This window comes from Lissotriton helveticus, chromosome 7, assembly GCF_964261635.1.
Source record: "Lissotriton helveticus chromosome 7, aLisHel1.1, whole genome shotgun sequence".
Taxonomy (NCBI): Eukaryota; Metazoa; Chordata; class Amphibia; order Caudata; family Salamandridae; genus Lissotriton; species Lissotriton helveticus.
Genome location: NC_136068.1, coordinates 57843011 through 57858943, shown reverse-complemented (window position 1 = coordinate 57858943; position 15933 = coordinate 57843011).

The following is a 15933-nucleotide window of genomic DNA, read 5'->3' as shown; positions in this document are numbered from 1 at the left end:
GCACAGGGTCAAGACTGATTTGCATATGGCTGGATTCAAACTGGAATGGCATGGTGAGCAAATAAAACATGGATTTAGGCCCACATCTCTGTACTGGGGTGAATGTATGACAATGATCTGCATTCAGTCCATCAATTCTTGTTTTTGCATTTGTCACCCCGAGTGGGAGGGGTATGCCCAAATGTGGGTCACGTGCTCTCCATGCCACTGGAGTAAAGCTATCCTGGCTGCAGAGGGGTGAAACCACAAAACCGGTCTTAGGATGCTTGTTTCCAGTCCAGGGAGGACCTTGCCTGGCAGTTCGGACTGAACTGTTCCCATCGGGCACAGTGTCAAGACTGATTTGCATATGTCTGGGTTCAAACTGGTATGGCATGGTGAGCAAAAAAAGCGATGGATTAAGGCCCAGATCTCTGTACTGGGGTGAATGTATGACATTGTTCTGCATTCTGTCCATCAATTGTTGTTTTTGCATAGGAAAGTAACTACCCTTTCCAATACCTTTGAGCTGTTTTGCATGATTTTGTTGTGGTTTAAAGTCTTGACAAATCTGTCTCAAAGTATCTGAATAACATTGAGTAGATGTGTATTATCACACTTCCCAGTAGCACCTATACAAACCTATAAATGTATGAGTCTCTGAGCAAATGACTCTCCGTCCCATGTCAAAAGATATGGGTCAACAAATGTCAATAATAAACTGCGTAAAGCAGGGGTCTCCAAACTTTTCTGTAGTAAGAGCTACTTCTGATCATTGAAAATTATTGGGAGCTACTAAAAGCCAAGCAACTTGTTTAATATTCCCAGAGAAGAGTTTTGTTATTTTTTCCCAATTTAAAAGCATTCACACACAGCATCTTGCGTTCAGGATCCCATAATTTTATTAAGAGCAAGTTTTATGTCAGTACCTTAATACAGTGTGAAGGTGAAGAATGGACTCAGGCATTGGTATCTGCAGCCAATGACAGCACTCTGGCAGGGTTGTGTGCCGGGTGCTGCCAACAACCACAGCCCCAGCCCCGCAGTCATAGCCCACAGGCATAGACCCAGGTCTCTCACAAAACTCTGCAGCTTGACTGCTGCTAGTGTCACTCAGGGCTTGGCCAAGTGACAAGTCAGACCCCAGAGCATTCAGTTCCTGTCGCACAGACATGCAGTATCTCCCTGAGCACAGCCACTGCGCAGCAAAAGATAGGTGGCTCGACACCCCATCATAACAGGATTTAGAGTCAGGAGCCAATGTGGGCAAGCACTGCTGGGCTAAAATAAATAACAAAGAGGCCTGCTAGCAAAATGAAATTGCAACTGTTTATATCCAATAAACTTTAAATGACTTAAGCAAACACAAGGCCGTAAATTACTCTAAGGTCGTTCGTGAACTACGGTTAGCTCAAGATCAGCTGGTTGGAGTCACCTGGCCTAAAAGATGAAATTCAAACTCAGTATTATAAAAATAGGTGTCCTAAGCTTTTATAGTGCGGCTGTTTGGTGACATGTTGTATTCTCAAATTATGAAGTCCTCAAATATATTTGCCTGTATGTTTATGATGGCAAGTATACCAGAATTTCTTTGCACTCTTAGTAAGTAGGAGTAAGTAAGAGAAAGGTAGGTTGGCCAATAAGAGTAGGCAGCCTTACAGTTCCAATTCTCCATAAATATTGGATTGCTGCCCAATTGTTACATATAACATATTGCATAGGGTTGGAGATTATATGGATTGAATGACTACATTGATATGCATTTTGCGAGCACAACAATACAATTGTGCAACAGTATTGACAAGAAATATCCACAAAAATAATTGAGAAAACCTTCAAATAGTTTAGGGATAGCCATCTCCTCAAAATATTAAGTGAAATGTTAGCTTAATTATACAAACGGAATTTTAGATGATGGCACAGCTATTCCTCCACTCTTGCTATAAAACAGGATGGACCATTCAGTCTTCCAAGGATCCTTTCTGTTCTGTTCTTGGGGACATGTTTCCGTAATTGGGGATACTGAGGACGTTTTTGAAAAACCTGATGATAGAATTCAATCTGTGTGATGTGTGGCGGAAAAAGGCAGGGACAAAGAGAGGGTATACATTTAATAGTAGTAAGTGCCAGAGTTCTTGTAGGATTGACTACTGTCTTTCCTACTAGCAAGTCAGTGTCACTGTCAGTGAAACTGCTCTCCCACCCTCGCAGCTCCACCACTAAGTGAGGCCTCTCCGAGCCTGCACTTCCGTAGTGTTGATGTTCGAGGCCCTCCTCCACCCGCAGGTTATACCTGCGCCTCATCCCTGCTGGTCCAGTTCACCTCTGACTCCTTTCTCTCTCTCAGCTTCTGCAACCCCTTCGGCTCCATTTTCACCTTTCAGTTTTTTCACCCTTTCACCCTTTTTCGCACTTTTTTCCTGCTTTCTGCTCCGTTTCACCCTTTATTCTTCTAATCCTTGTACTTCTCAAACCTTTTTCCTTTTCTTTTTCATACTTTTACGCTTTTCCTCTTTTGCCTGCTTTTCCCACATTTTTCCTGCAGCGCAACCAGCCCGAGCTAGTTTCCCTCCCTACTCCCGCCTGCCAGCTGTCCATCCCTCCCCGGCCCCTACTTAGTGGCGGGCGCGCGCAGCGGGCCCGCCACAGGCAAGCCCATCTACGCCTGTCCGCAACCCGACAGTGACCACCGCCAGGAACCCTGGACCTCCGCACCACCAATGCTACAACTCAGCGGAACTCTACGCACTCAAACCAGGCTGCAACAACAACTGCATGCTAGCATCACTAGCTGACCTGCAGCACCGCCAGGAACACAAACCCAACACAACCCGCCTGCAAGAACACAACTGCACTGAAGACCCTGCAATTCATCCTCCCCAACATCCGATCACTACACAAACATGCCACCGAAATCCAGGAGGAGGAATCAACATCCTCCACAAATCCACCCTCTCCCTGAGCACACTCCCTGACGAACCCACAGACCTGATGGAACACGTACACTTCAAGCTACAGGCCTGCCCTACCACCACCCTCCGAGGAACTCTCATCCACAGACCCTCCGACCCCGCGAACCTTTCACCAACTCCATTACAGACATCATCTCCCTGCAAGCCATCGCATCCACCAACTACATCCTGCTGGGAGACCTCAGCTTCCACCTAGAAAACCAACTGGACCCCAACACCGCATTCCTCCTCGACAACATCCACAACATTGGACTCTGCCATATCGTGACCGAACCAACGCAGTCAGCAGGACACAGCCTCGACCCTCTCTTTAAATCAGAAAACTCATTCACTTTTAGCCACACCACCCAACTCCCATGGACAGACCAGCGATGCATCCACTTCACCGTCAGAACACCCACCATCCACGGACCCCAGCACCTGCTCCCACGAAGAAACTGGACCAAAATCACCATTGACCAGCTCACCTCCTCACTCGACAACTCGACCCCAACCACAGTGGAATACGATGACCCCAACACCGCAGCCCGAACTCTGCACAGATGGATCTCTGAAAGCGCCAACACCATAGCCCCCCTCAAGAAGAACAACAACACACACACGAAGAAAGCCAAATGGTTTACCACCGAACTTTGAGAGTCCAGACGCACATGATGCCCCCGCGAAAAGGCCTGGAGGAACTCAAAAACCACAGAAGCCAACAACTTCAGATCCGCCACCAACACTCCCCACCAACTGATCAGAGAGATGAGAAAAACAGTGATCGAAGACAGTATCTCCACACATGCACACAACAGCAAAGAACTATTCAGCATCATCAAGAGTTTTTCCAGCCCACGAGCGAGTCTACCTACATTCCTCCCTCACACGACCTATGCAACAAACTCAGCGGCTTCTTCCACCACAAAATCAAGAACATCTACGACAACTTTGACGAAGACAACCAACACACTGAACACTCACCAGCCACCCCCGATACCCTGAAACCAACGATTGGCAGCTGGATAGCCCTCACCACTGAAGAAACACTGAAGACGATGAAGTCAATCCACTCTGGGAACCCCACAGACCCCTGCCCCCACCACATCTTCAACAGAGCTGCCAACACCATCACAGGCATGCTTCGCCACACCATCAACCATTCCCTGGCGACTGTGTCCTTTCCTGACGACTGGTAACAGCCAAGGTCAACCGTTTCTGAAGAAGTCCTCGGCAGACCCCACCGACCTCAAAAACCACAGACCCATTTCCCTGCTCCCATTCCTAGCTAAAGTCATTGAGAAAGCCATCAAGACCCAACTCGCTACCTACATCGAAGAGAACAACATCCTCGACTCTTCCCATTCTGGCTTCAGAAAAAACAACAGCACAGAAACCTCCCTCCTCACCGCAACAGACGACATCTGCTCCCTACTGGAGAAAAGAGAAACAGTCGCCCTCATCCTCCTCGACCTCTCAGCGGCCTTCAACACAGTCTCCCACCGTACCCTAACATGCAGGCTCCACGTAGCAGGAATCCGGGATAAGGCAACCAACTGGATCCACTCTTTCCTCTCCAGCAGAACGCAGCGGGTCAGACGCCTTCCTTTCCTCTCAGACCCTACACCAACCACCTGCAGAGTCCCCCAGGTGTCCTCCCTCAGCCCCACGCTCTTTAGCATCTACATGGCTCCGCTCACCCCCATCGTCAGAACCCACGGACTCAAAATTGTTTCATACGCAGATGACACCCAACTCATCCTCTCCCTAACCAACGAACCCAATGCAGCCAAACACAACTTTCAAGAAGGCATGGAAGCTGTCACCAAATGGATGAAAAGCAGCTGCCTACAACTCAACACTGACAAAACAGAAGTACTCATCATGGGCCCACTCCCCGACGCCTGGAACAACACTTGGTGGCCCCCGCCCTTGAAAGCACACCCACCCCCTCGGACCACACACGCAACCGTGGAACATTCTGGCCTCCGAGCTCAAAATGGACCGCCAGATAAACTATCACACCCTCCGCCTCCTAAGCAATACCTTCAAATGGCACCCTTCAGCACAGAAAGACCGCCACTCACGCCCTCGTCACCAGCAGACTCGACTATGGCAACGCACTCTACTCCGGAATAAACAAAAACCTCACCCACAAGCTACAAAACATCAAGAACACCGCCGCAAGATTGGTCCTCAACCTGCCAAGACACTGCCATATCTCCCAGCACCTGCACACACTCCACTGGCTGCCCATGTTGAAGTTCAGATATTTATATAGCGCACTACTCACCCAGAGGGTCTCAAGGCGCTAGGGGGGGGGGGGTGCTATTATTTATCGAATATCCAAGTTTTTAGTTGTTTTCTGAAGGAGGGGTGGTTCTGATTAAGGCGGAGGTTGGAGGGGAGAGAGTTCCAGGTCTTGGCTGCTAGGTAGGAGAAGGATCTGCCCCCCATGGTGGATCTATGGATGCGCGGAATTGCTGCGAGGGCTTGATTGGATGATCGTAGTTGGCGGGTGGGGGTGTAGAAGGACAGTCGAGTGTTGAGGCATTCGGGTCCTAGGCCGTATAGGGCTTTGTGTGCGTGGGTGAGGAGACGAAACGTTATTCTTTTGTTGACGGGGAGCCAGTGAAGGTCTTTCAGGTGAGTGGAAATGTGAGCTTGGCGAGGGATGTCCAGTATTAGTCTGGCTGAGGCGTTTTGGATGCGTTGGAGTTTTTTCTGTAGTTTGGCTGTGGTTCCCGCGTAGAGGGTGTTACCGTAGTCCAGTCGGCTTGTAACCAGTGCGTGGGTGACCGTTTTTCTTGTTTCGGTAGGGATCCAACGGAAGACTTTTTTGAGCATGCGTAGGATGTTGAAGCATGATGATGAGACGGCGTTGGCTTGTCTGGTCATCGAGAGGGAGGAGTCCAGGATGAAGCCCAGGTTACGCGCATGATCCGTAGGAATGGGTGCGGTTCCCAGGGCCGGTGGCCACCAAGAGTCGTCCCAGGCGGAGGGGGATGAACCTAAGATGAGGACTTCCGTTTTGTCCAAGTTCAGTTTTAAGCGGCTGTTCTTCATCCATTCGGCTACTTCTTTCATTCCTTCGTGTAAGTTGGTTTTGGCGGTGTTTGGGTCTTTGGTGAGAGAGAGGATCAGCTGGGTGTCGTCTGCGTAGGAAATGATGTTGAGGTTGTGTTGTCGCGCGATGGATGCGAGGGGGCTCATGTATACGTTGAAGAGGGTGGGACTGAGTGAAGATCCTTGTGGTACGACGCATAGGACTTCGGTGGCCTCTGATCTGAAAGGGGGGAGGCGGACTCTCTGGGTTCTTCCAGCTAGGAACGAGATGATCCAGTCCAATGCTTTTCCTTGAATTCCGATGTTGCTGAGGCGTTGAATGAGGGTGCTATGACAGACTGTGTCGAAGGCTGCAGAGAGGTCAAGTAGGATGAGGGCAGCTGTTTCTCCGTTGTCCAGTAGGGTTCGAATGTCGTCGGTTGCTGCGATTAGGGCTGTTTCGGTGCTGTGTTTGGCTCGGAAGCCGCATTGTGAGGGGTCGAGGGATTTGTTGGATTCAAGGAAGGCGGCGAGCTGACTGTTGACGGCTTTCTCAATGACTTTGGCAGGGAATGGGAGGAGCGAGATGGGGTGGTAGTTCTTAAATTCAGTGGGGTCTGCTGTGGGTTTTTTTAGAAGGGCGCTGAGTTCGGCATGTTTCCAGCTTTCCGGGAAGGTAGCGGAGTTGAAGGAGCAGTTGATGACGTCACGGAGATGGGGTGCGATGATCGAGTCTGCTTTGTTGAAAATATGGTGGGGGCATGGGTCGGTTGGCGATCCTGAGTGGATGGAGTTCATCAGGCGGATGGTGTCTTCGGTGGTGATTGCGTTCCAGGCGTAAAGGTTGTTGGAGTGCTGTTTTAGTTCGGGGGTGGGCGAAGAGGGCAGGTCTTCGGACTGGTTTTTGAAGCTGTTATGTATGTCGGCGATTTTGTTGTGGAAGAATGAGGATAGAGAGTCGCAGAGGTCTTGGGAGGGAGTGATGTCGTTGCTGCCGGCGGTGGGGTTGGTGAATTCTTTGACGATGTTGAATAGTTCCTTGCTGTTTTGGGCGTTGTTGTCAAGTCGATCCTTGAATGCTGATTTCTTGGTGGATCTGATGAGTTGGTGGTGTTTGCGGGTGGCGTTCTCGAAGGAGGCCATGTTGTCAGTGGTTGGGTTTTTTCTCCAGGCATTCTCGAGGGTACGACAGAGCTTCTTGGATTTCTTAAGGTCGTCATTGAACCAGGGGGCTTTTTTGCTTACTTGCTTGATATGGTGGTTTTTCAAGGGGGCAGTGGGAGATCCATTGTGCGATGTTGGTGGCTGCTTGGTTTGGGTCCGAGGATTTGGAAGGAGTGTTTTGGTGAAGCGATGTGAAGAGTTGCTCGGTGGTAATTTTGTTCCAGTTTCTTCGGGTAATAGGTTGTGGGGCGTTGTGGGTCGTGGTCTTATTGTAGTTGAAGTGAACGCAGCTGTGGTCTGTCCAATGGAGAGCTGTGGTGTGATCCAAGGAGATGTGTTTGCTGGAAGTGAATATGGGGTCGAGCGTGTGTCCGGCAAGGTGGGTGGGGGTGTCAACAAGTTGTTTGAGTCCGAAATTGGCCATGTTGTCCAGGAGGTTGGTGGTATTGCTGTCGTTTTTCTTTTCCAGGTGAAAGTTGAGGTCTCCCAGTAAGATGTAGTTCTCGGAGGGGAGGGCATGTGGGCTGATGAAGTCAGTGATGTCTTCGCTGAATTGTGTACGGGGTCCTGGAGGTCTGTAGATGAGGGTGCCTCTGAGTGTGGTCTTGGGGTCGGTGTAGATCTGGAAGTGAAGGTGTTCGGCGGTAGCGAGGATGTTGTCGGAATTGGTCGTGATGCGGATGTGATTTTTATGGACGATGGCGATGCCTCCTCCTGTCTGGTTGATGCGGTCCTTTCGGATGATCTTGTAGCCGTCCGGAATGGCTATGGCGATGTCGGGCTCTGATGAGGCGTTCATCCAAGTTTCTGTGAGAAAGGCGACGTCCGGTGATGTGGTGTCGAGTATGTTCCAGAGTTCAATGGCATGTTTGTGGACCGAGCGGGTGTTGAGCAGGATGCACTTCAGGTGGTTAGTGTTGGAATTCAGTGTGGAGTCTGTGGGTTTGGTGTGGATCCTGGTGCAGTCGAATTGGCAGGAGAGGCAGGTGAAGGGTCCATGCGTTTGACCCGGGGCGGCTTGGTTGCAATTTGGGAGTCGGCCGGGATTAAATGCTGAGAGTATTGCGGCATCGTACGTTATGCGGGTGGATTTGTTTTTGCGGGAGACAGTTGGTCTGGCGCTGGGCGCGGTCCAGTCACGGACGGGCGTAGACGGGCTTACCTTTGCCGCACCTTCGGCGCGCATGGGGCTCGATCGCTGAGCGTAAAAGCATCTGTCATAAGTGGATATTGGAGGGGGGTGGGGCGAGGGAGGAGCAGCTGGGAGGTGGGAGCGGGGGGGAGATCCGGGCTGGGAGGCAAACAAACAAACAACAAGATGGCTGCAAGCCACAAGTGAAAACAGGACGAGATTGGGGCACGACCTTCCTTAATCAATATCAACTGGGCAGCACAATCAGGCAACTATATGCAAAGCGAGTGGCACAGCAATTGATAATGGCACAGTTACAGATAAATCACGGTCAGCTCAAAAAGCGCTACGATGATTCTAATCACGGGCTGCTCATAAAGCGCTACAGTGATTCTATATTCAGCAGTGCGCTCGAGTCTGGCAATAAGCGCTACTATGACAGTGCAAGATAATAGCAGTGCGAGGCAATTACAGCGTTACGATACCACGTGGGTGAGCAGGGAGCAGCGAGGGGAGCGACCGCTTCTGTGAGGCTCAGGATGGTCCCATCAAGACTAGAATCACCTTCAAGACACAACACCGAACCAGCATACCTGAACAGCCAACTCAAATTCCACACACACTAAAGGACCCTACAATCAGCCGAGCTCTCCTACGCCATGGTCCCCCAAGCCAGAAAGACCAGATGAGGAGGACGCACCTTCTCCTACCTCTCAGCCAGAGCCTGGAACGCCCTACCACTCCACCTCAGACAGACAACCTCACTCCCCATCTTCACGAAAAACCTCAAAACTTGGCTCTACGACAGACCGCCTCCTTGATCGACTGGAACCTGCACCTTCACTCCTCCCCAGTGCTTTGAGACCCTTATGGGTGAGTAGTCACGCTTAACTAACAAGTGATTGATTGTTTGATTGATAAATCACTATGTACCGATAGCAAACTGATAAAATCATGTTTCCATTCACTGCTCCAATCATGCCACAATTCTGCTTGAGATTGGTTCCCCAAAGCGCACATCAGCTTTAGGTGAACAATAGACAGAGTGCTGCTTTTGGATCTGGATCTAATGCAAGCAATAAAGGAGGAGAGATGGGGTTACTTCAGTGTTAATTTGGGCTCAGCTCCAATGAGGATAGTCTGGGACTCATATCAGGCAGGAGTCTGAGGGTCCTTTGCAAAAACAAGGCTTTATTAGGTCCAGAAAATTACAAGAGGTGGACAAGGGCTTTGAAGAGGAGTTAGGGGCTGTGGAGACGTAACTCCTTGTTCTGCCTCCAGGAGTTGGTGTGGAAGTAGTCAGAGAAAGACTGGTAAGTATGTTCAGGTCATTGAGAGTAGAGTGAGGAAAAGATGGCTTATTTCAGTATGGGGAAAGCAGTGACAAGTCGCTATACTGGAAGGTGCAAGCATATAGAGGACAGAATTACATCGAAAGTCTGATAGTGGATGGTAATGGTACGGTGTTAGGAGATTCTGCATAATTATCGGAAGGCCTCTATAAAATGTTTGAATATCATTATTCTGAGAGGGACACTTTTAGGGCATTAGTGTTAAGAGAGTGGTTGGTAGGGTTTAAAGGAACATCACTACCTAGCTTTGAACACGAAGAATAATTGGAGGATATAACAGAGGAGGAAATTATTTTTCTAATTGCTAAATCCCAGAATGGGAAGGCGGAAGGCCTAGATGGCCTTCCAGGGGAGATTTTTAAAGCAATGAAGGAAAAATAGTCCTAATATTAAAGGTTTTGTTTAACCTAATATTAGAGGGGCTATTAGAAATTCTTCCTTCCTGGAATAATGCCCTCATTGTTGCACTTCTGAAACCACACAAATATCACAGGAGAGAAGACTCATACAGGCTTCCTTACTTAATTTAAAAAATAAGATTCATGCAAGCATCCTAGTGAGAAGCCTTTCCCGGGTTAACTTTTCAGCAAGATAGTGCACCCAGATTAGAAGGGTTGCAGGTATCAATTGTGAGGGTCAGCTATGGGATGATGCAGGGCTCATTTAGTGGTAAGAGTTAAGGGCTGGAACCAAGTGTGCCCTGTCATGGTACAAAGTATATGCAATTGGCCTCATGGAGCTCAGGGCAAGGATGGGCAAGTGGGGTGGGATGGAGTAAAGGTCACTAGATCCCAGCCCATTAAAAATGGAGATGTCCATCTGGTATTGAGAGTTGGCAAGGGCTGTCAATGAGAGGTTATGTGTTCCTATCCATTCCTGGGGCAATTATCAGCCCCTAGGGGGGCGCTAGAGGGCGCACAGCGGGATGGCTGCCTGAAGCGACAGCTCCGCCGGGCAGACCTCGGACCAGCGGGATATACCCTACACAACAGACGCAGACAGTGGCGGGCAGCTGTGGAGCGCCTCGTCTGTGCTACTGGAGGGCAAACTACGGAGGTATTGGCTGTTTGACTGGTCGACGGCTGCAAAACAACATGGCGGCTGTGAGCGAGCTGGGCGCCTGGGAGAGGTAGTGCAGGAGGTGGAGCGCAGCTCCAGTGGCGGTGATTCTCTGAAGTGGCAAGGTAGACAGTTTGCGATCACGGACGGCTGATGTGCCATCGTGAGCGATCGGGGACCCGCTGCTATGTGTGCCGCATGGATCGCGTATCACCGTGCTGGAGGACCTAAAATGGCGGCACCCGCAGCCGAATGCAGCCCGAAACTCCCGGTACGGTAGGAGAGAATTAATGCCCCTAAATGATTGTTGATTTGCCCCTTTTGTGAGCGGACTACTCTGGAGCTGCCGGTTGGATCACCTACGCACACCCATTGGCACTGCAGGGCATAGTATTACTGGGGATGTGGAAATGGCGGCAGCATGAGCCTGCTGATCTGCGGAGTACCACTACGATGGCGCGGTATGGTCCTCTGAAATTGATTGCTGCGTGAGCTTGAGATGCAAAGACAGCGAAGTAGTGGCACAATAGCTTTCTCATTATGATAGCAGACTTCCTGTTTGTGTGGCCAGAGAGACGTGGCAAACCTGAACCGCTGGAACACTGTGTGCTGCATTGTGGTCCCTGCCCCGAACAGAAACATATGCATTACAAGTTCTAAGTATGATTGTATTTTGGCTGGTCACGGCAAACTGTGAGCCCCTTGCCGTCAGCCATTTTGAGGGTCCTGGTATCGAACGCTGGTGCGTGGAGAGGTCTGGATATGCGTTCCCGTTAACGTGCCACAGCCGCAGTAGTGGGCCACTATTGATATCACCTGCAATATTAAAGCGGATTTGTTGCACAGATAGCTTGACACTCCCGAATAATAAAGAGGGAAGATGCGACGCTGAGGAGACTATGAGCCAGATGTAGGTAACCAAATACCGGTCGGTAAAGTCCGAAAATACCGAATTTCGGCCTTTACCGACCTGTATTTGGCTTTTGAGATGTAGAGAACCAAAAACATCCGAATCGGTAAATTTACAGAATCGGTAAAGTTTCCGAATCGGTAAATTACCGATTTGGTGAATTTACCGATTCGGAAATTAAGAAATGGAAAAAATGACTATTGAGATGTAGGTCACCTCTTAAATACCGAATTTGCATGAAATTCGGTATTTAAGAGTTGGTATTTACAATGGATTGAAATCAGGTGGTAACCAGGTGCAGGCTATAAAAAAGCCCCGAAAATGCAACAGTTTCACCAGAATGTCAGCATTCTACGTGATTGCGAGGCGGCTATGGCTACAGGCAGAAGGAGAGAGGGCCTGGAGGAGGGAGGAGGAGGTGTACAGGCAGAGGATCACCCTATTCCAGCTAACTGAGCCAGAGATCCTACAAAGGTACAGGCTAGACCCCAAAACCATCCTGGACCTTATCAGGGACCTCCACCCACTGTTGGACCATCCAACCCCAAGGGCGCACGCCATCCCACCCCATGTGCAGGTGCTGTGCAGCCTACACCTGCTTGCATCTGGGAGTTACCAGAGTGTGGTTGCTGCGGTAGGTGGGGTGTCCCAGAGCTGCCTGTCCCGTTTCTTTAAGAAATTCCTAGACGCCATGTTGCAGAGAACGCATTACTACATCAGCTTCCCTGCAACGCATGCAGAACTGCTCAGGACCAAGACAGACTTTTATCAGATGGCGCATTTCCCCAACATCATTGGCTGTATTGATGGTACCCACATACCAATATGTCCACCTGCTGCCACAGAGTACATTTATAGGAACAGGAAGTCCACCCACACCATAAATTTACAGATGATCTGTGATTCCAAGTACATTATCACGGACATAGTTGCCAAATTTCCCGGGAGTACCCACGACTCTTACATCTTCCAAAACAGTGGGATCTACGCACGCCTGACAGTGGGGGAATTTGGCGAAGGATACTTGCTAGGTAACATACTGTGTGAAACTCCCTTGATACATATTGCAGCTGGATGTGTTTGTGTGTATGTGAGTAATGTTTTTTCTTGTTACAAATAGGGGACAGTGCATATGCCCTCCGGTCCTTCATCCTCACACCCTACCTCGACCCTTCAACACCCAGCCAGAGGAGATACAACAGGGCACACAAATCTACCAGAAACATTGTGGAGCGCACCTTTGGTCTGTGGAAGAGCAGGTTTCGCTGCCTACATAAAAGTGGAGGGGCCCGCCAATACACACCAGTCACCTGCTGCAAGATGATTGCAGCCTGTGCAATGTTGCACAACCTTGCGGTTAAGAAGGGCACCGAAGTTGATATCTCTGATTATGAGGACCATGATGACGAGCAACCAGTGCCTGAACCACACACAGCTGGAGTTGCCACACCAACTGATGGCAGACACAGACGGGAAGAGGTCACACGCAACTTTTTTTAAGTAAGTAAAGATGCACAGACAGGTGTAGTATGCACCCAACGTAGTTTAATTGTGTCACTACGTAGGTTTCTAAAGCACAAATGTGCAACACAAATTATTTACATTCGATGATGTGAGTCCTGGGTCACTTCCCCATGAACTAAGATAATCATTTGCGTCCACGCTTACCAGTGCCAGTTGTTTGGTGCTCACTATGCTCACTTTGCGTTTGGGCTGTAGCCTCAGCATGGCGCCTGCTGCACCTCCTTGTCTCTACGACAAGGGAGCTTGCCATGCTGCTCCTACTTGTGCTCTCTTCACTCTCTGGCACATCTAGAGCAGCAGTTTGTGCTGTTTGTGCATTTAACAGCGCCTCAAGAGCACTGGTCATCCTGGCCATGCCCCTAGTGACCTCATTACTGTTTTGGGTTTGTCCCTCCTGCATGTTTATGCTTCTCCTGCATAGCAGGGATGTGGCTGTGGCCAGGCGGTTGATGGCTTTATTTTGTTGATGCGCACGCTGCCTTTCCTTGCGCCTTGATGCAAATTCATTGTCTAGTTTGGTGCACAGAAGCTGCACCGATTGTGACATTTCACGCATCCCTGCAGCCATCTCTTTGTTGACATCTACTAGTTCCCTGATGCCCTTTCCTATGTCTCCCATGTTGTTGTTCAGGTTCCTCATTTGACGTTGGCAAGACATGATGGCTTTTCCCTGCATCCTCTGAATTTTTACCATGCTCCCCTCCAGGCCACGGAACACACTTGAACCCTCCACACGTCCAGCTGCACTGCTTTCTTGGACTCTGCGTCGTCTTGTGCCAGTATGGCCCACCTCTGCACTGGACTGCAGTGTGGCAGAGCTACCATCCACAGGCAAGGTGTGTGTGTCTTCCCCCTCCATGTCACCTTCTGCTGACTCCATTACCAATAGTGGTGCTGCAACAAACCTCCTGCTTGGTTGTGATGCAGGTGTTGTCTCATGCAGTGATGCTGGCATTTCTGGGGATGACACCAACAGAGGGGATTGTGATCGTTCTGGCGATGCCTGCAACTCTGGAGCATTTTCTGTGTCTTGTGAAGGAGGATGGCTACTTGGTGCACCTGTGTCCTGTGATACATTCTGTGCACATGGACCTGGCTCCTGACTCTCATCCCTCTCTGGTGCCGTGCCTTCAGTCTCCTGGGAACGCCTGCGAGATGTGTCACCTGTGGACATATGAGCGTACATTAGCTAAGCGCTACTGTCTCACAGTCACTACAATTAAATCTTTTTCACTTTCGCTTTATTCTGTCTGCAATCATTTCCCTAACTTGCTGGTTGCTGTGCTGTATGACATGGTCTTTCATTTCCTGACTACATGTCCCATGATGCATTGCTCCTGTATAGTGCTAGCAGTACTGGACTGGGGTTTACTTAGACCCAAAGGGTAAAGGTCAGGATGATGGTGTGGGGGGGAATGCTGTGCATGCATCTTACCTTTTCTGCTTGGAGCTCTGGCTGAGCTGTCTACTTCTCCCAGTCCGCAGACGCTGTCAGGTTCTATGGTTGAGGCCAACATCTCCTCCAGGTCAGTAAGGGGGGGTGCTAGGTTCTTCCCTCCACCAGTTTCGGTTGCCTGCTTGTGGTGTTCAGCCAATTTTTTATTTTTTTTTGGCTCCTGGGGTCGTAGAAACTCTTTTTCAGGTCCTCTGTGTCTCTGGTAGTCACTCCAACTGCATTTACTTTGTCAAGTATGTCCAGCCAGAGTTTCCTTTTTGCAGATTCTGCCACAGTGAGGGACTGCCTGCCAAACAGTTTTTGGTGCACCTTCATCACCTCCTCAACAAGGACCTGCAGCTCCATGCTGCTGAATTTTAGTTTCCTCCTCCTCTCTGGCTGCTCTTTGTCTTTGCTGCTTGCCATTTTTCAGATTTAAAAGTGCACAAAACTCTTTCTGCTGCTCAGGGACTCTCTGCTCCAACTGCCTCTACAGAAGCTTCTAATTAGTTGCAGCTGCCTGTGTAGCCACTTCCTGGTAGGGAGGGGGAGGGTGGTAGCACCTTATTGGCTGCCTACTTCAGTTTCACTTTTGTTTGCTTTCCGATTGGGTATTTACCGAATCGGTATTTCCCATTCATTCCGATTCGGTAACTACCGATTCGGTGAATACCGATTCGGTAAATACCGAATGTCCGATTCCGATTTTTACCGATTCGGGATTATTTACCGATTTCTATCTACATACCATTTACCGATTCTAAAATACCGATTCGGTAAAATTAGGTATTTGAGAATCGGTAAATTTGGATTACCTACATCTGGCCCTATATTCTTACTGCATAGCCCCAGCTATCACTCCCGCCCCGCCCTCACCATTACCTACGGGCAAGGCTCCCAGGGACTTGTGCTTTGGCCTTTGAGTTCATTCACCCCATGCATGGCACTGCTGATTCACTGGCACCACCTACTCGATATTGACGCCGTTTTGAATGTAAGAAACCCCGGAGAAGATATTGAACTTTCCCAGGAGAAACTTACAGCCTGAACAGCACAGTTTCCAAATCAACAGGGCTTTCCTATTTTGGAGTTGCGGTACAGGTGGACTGCCTATTGGAAAGCGATACAGGGAGTGCCAAACGACGCCATGATGGGAAAACCTGACAAACAACAGCCAAAACTAAACTTTGAATCCCGCAGAACAGCACGGGGACCGGCAGTTCATTCGGATACGGAGACTGAAGTGGACATGGCTGCGGAAAATAGTATGGAAGCTATCCTGAAGGCAATACAAACCAACTTGCAAGACATTAATGGAAAGCTCGACCACCTCACATCTCGTGTGGACAATATGGCGGCAAAATTGGACAAACAGGGGGAAC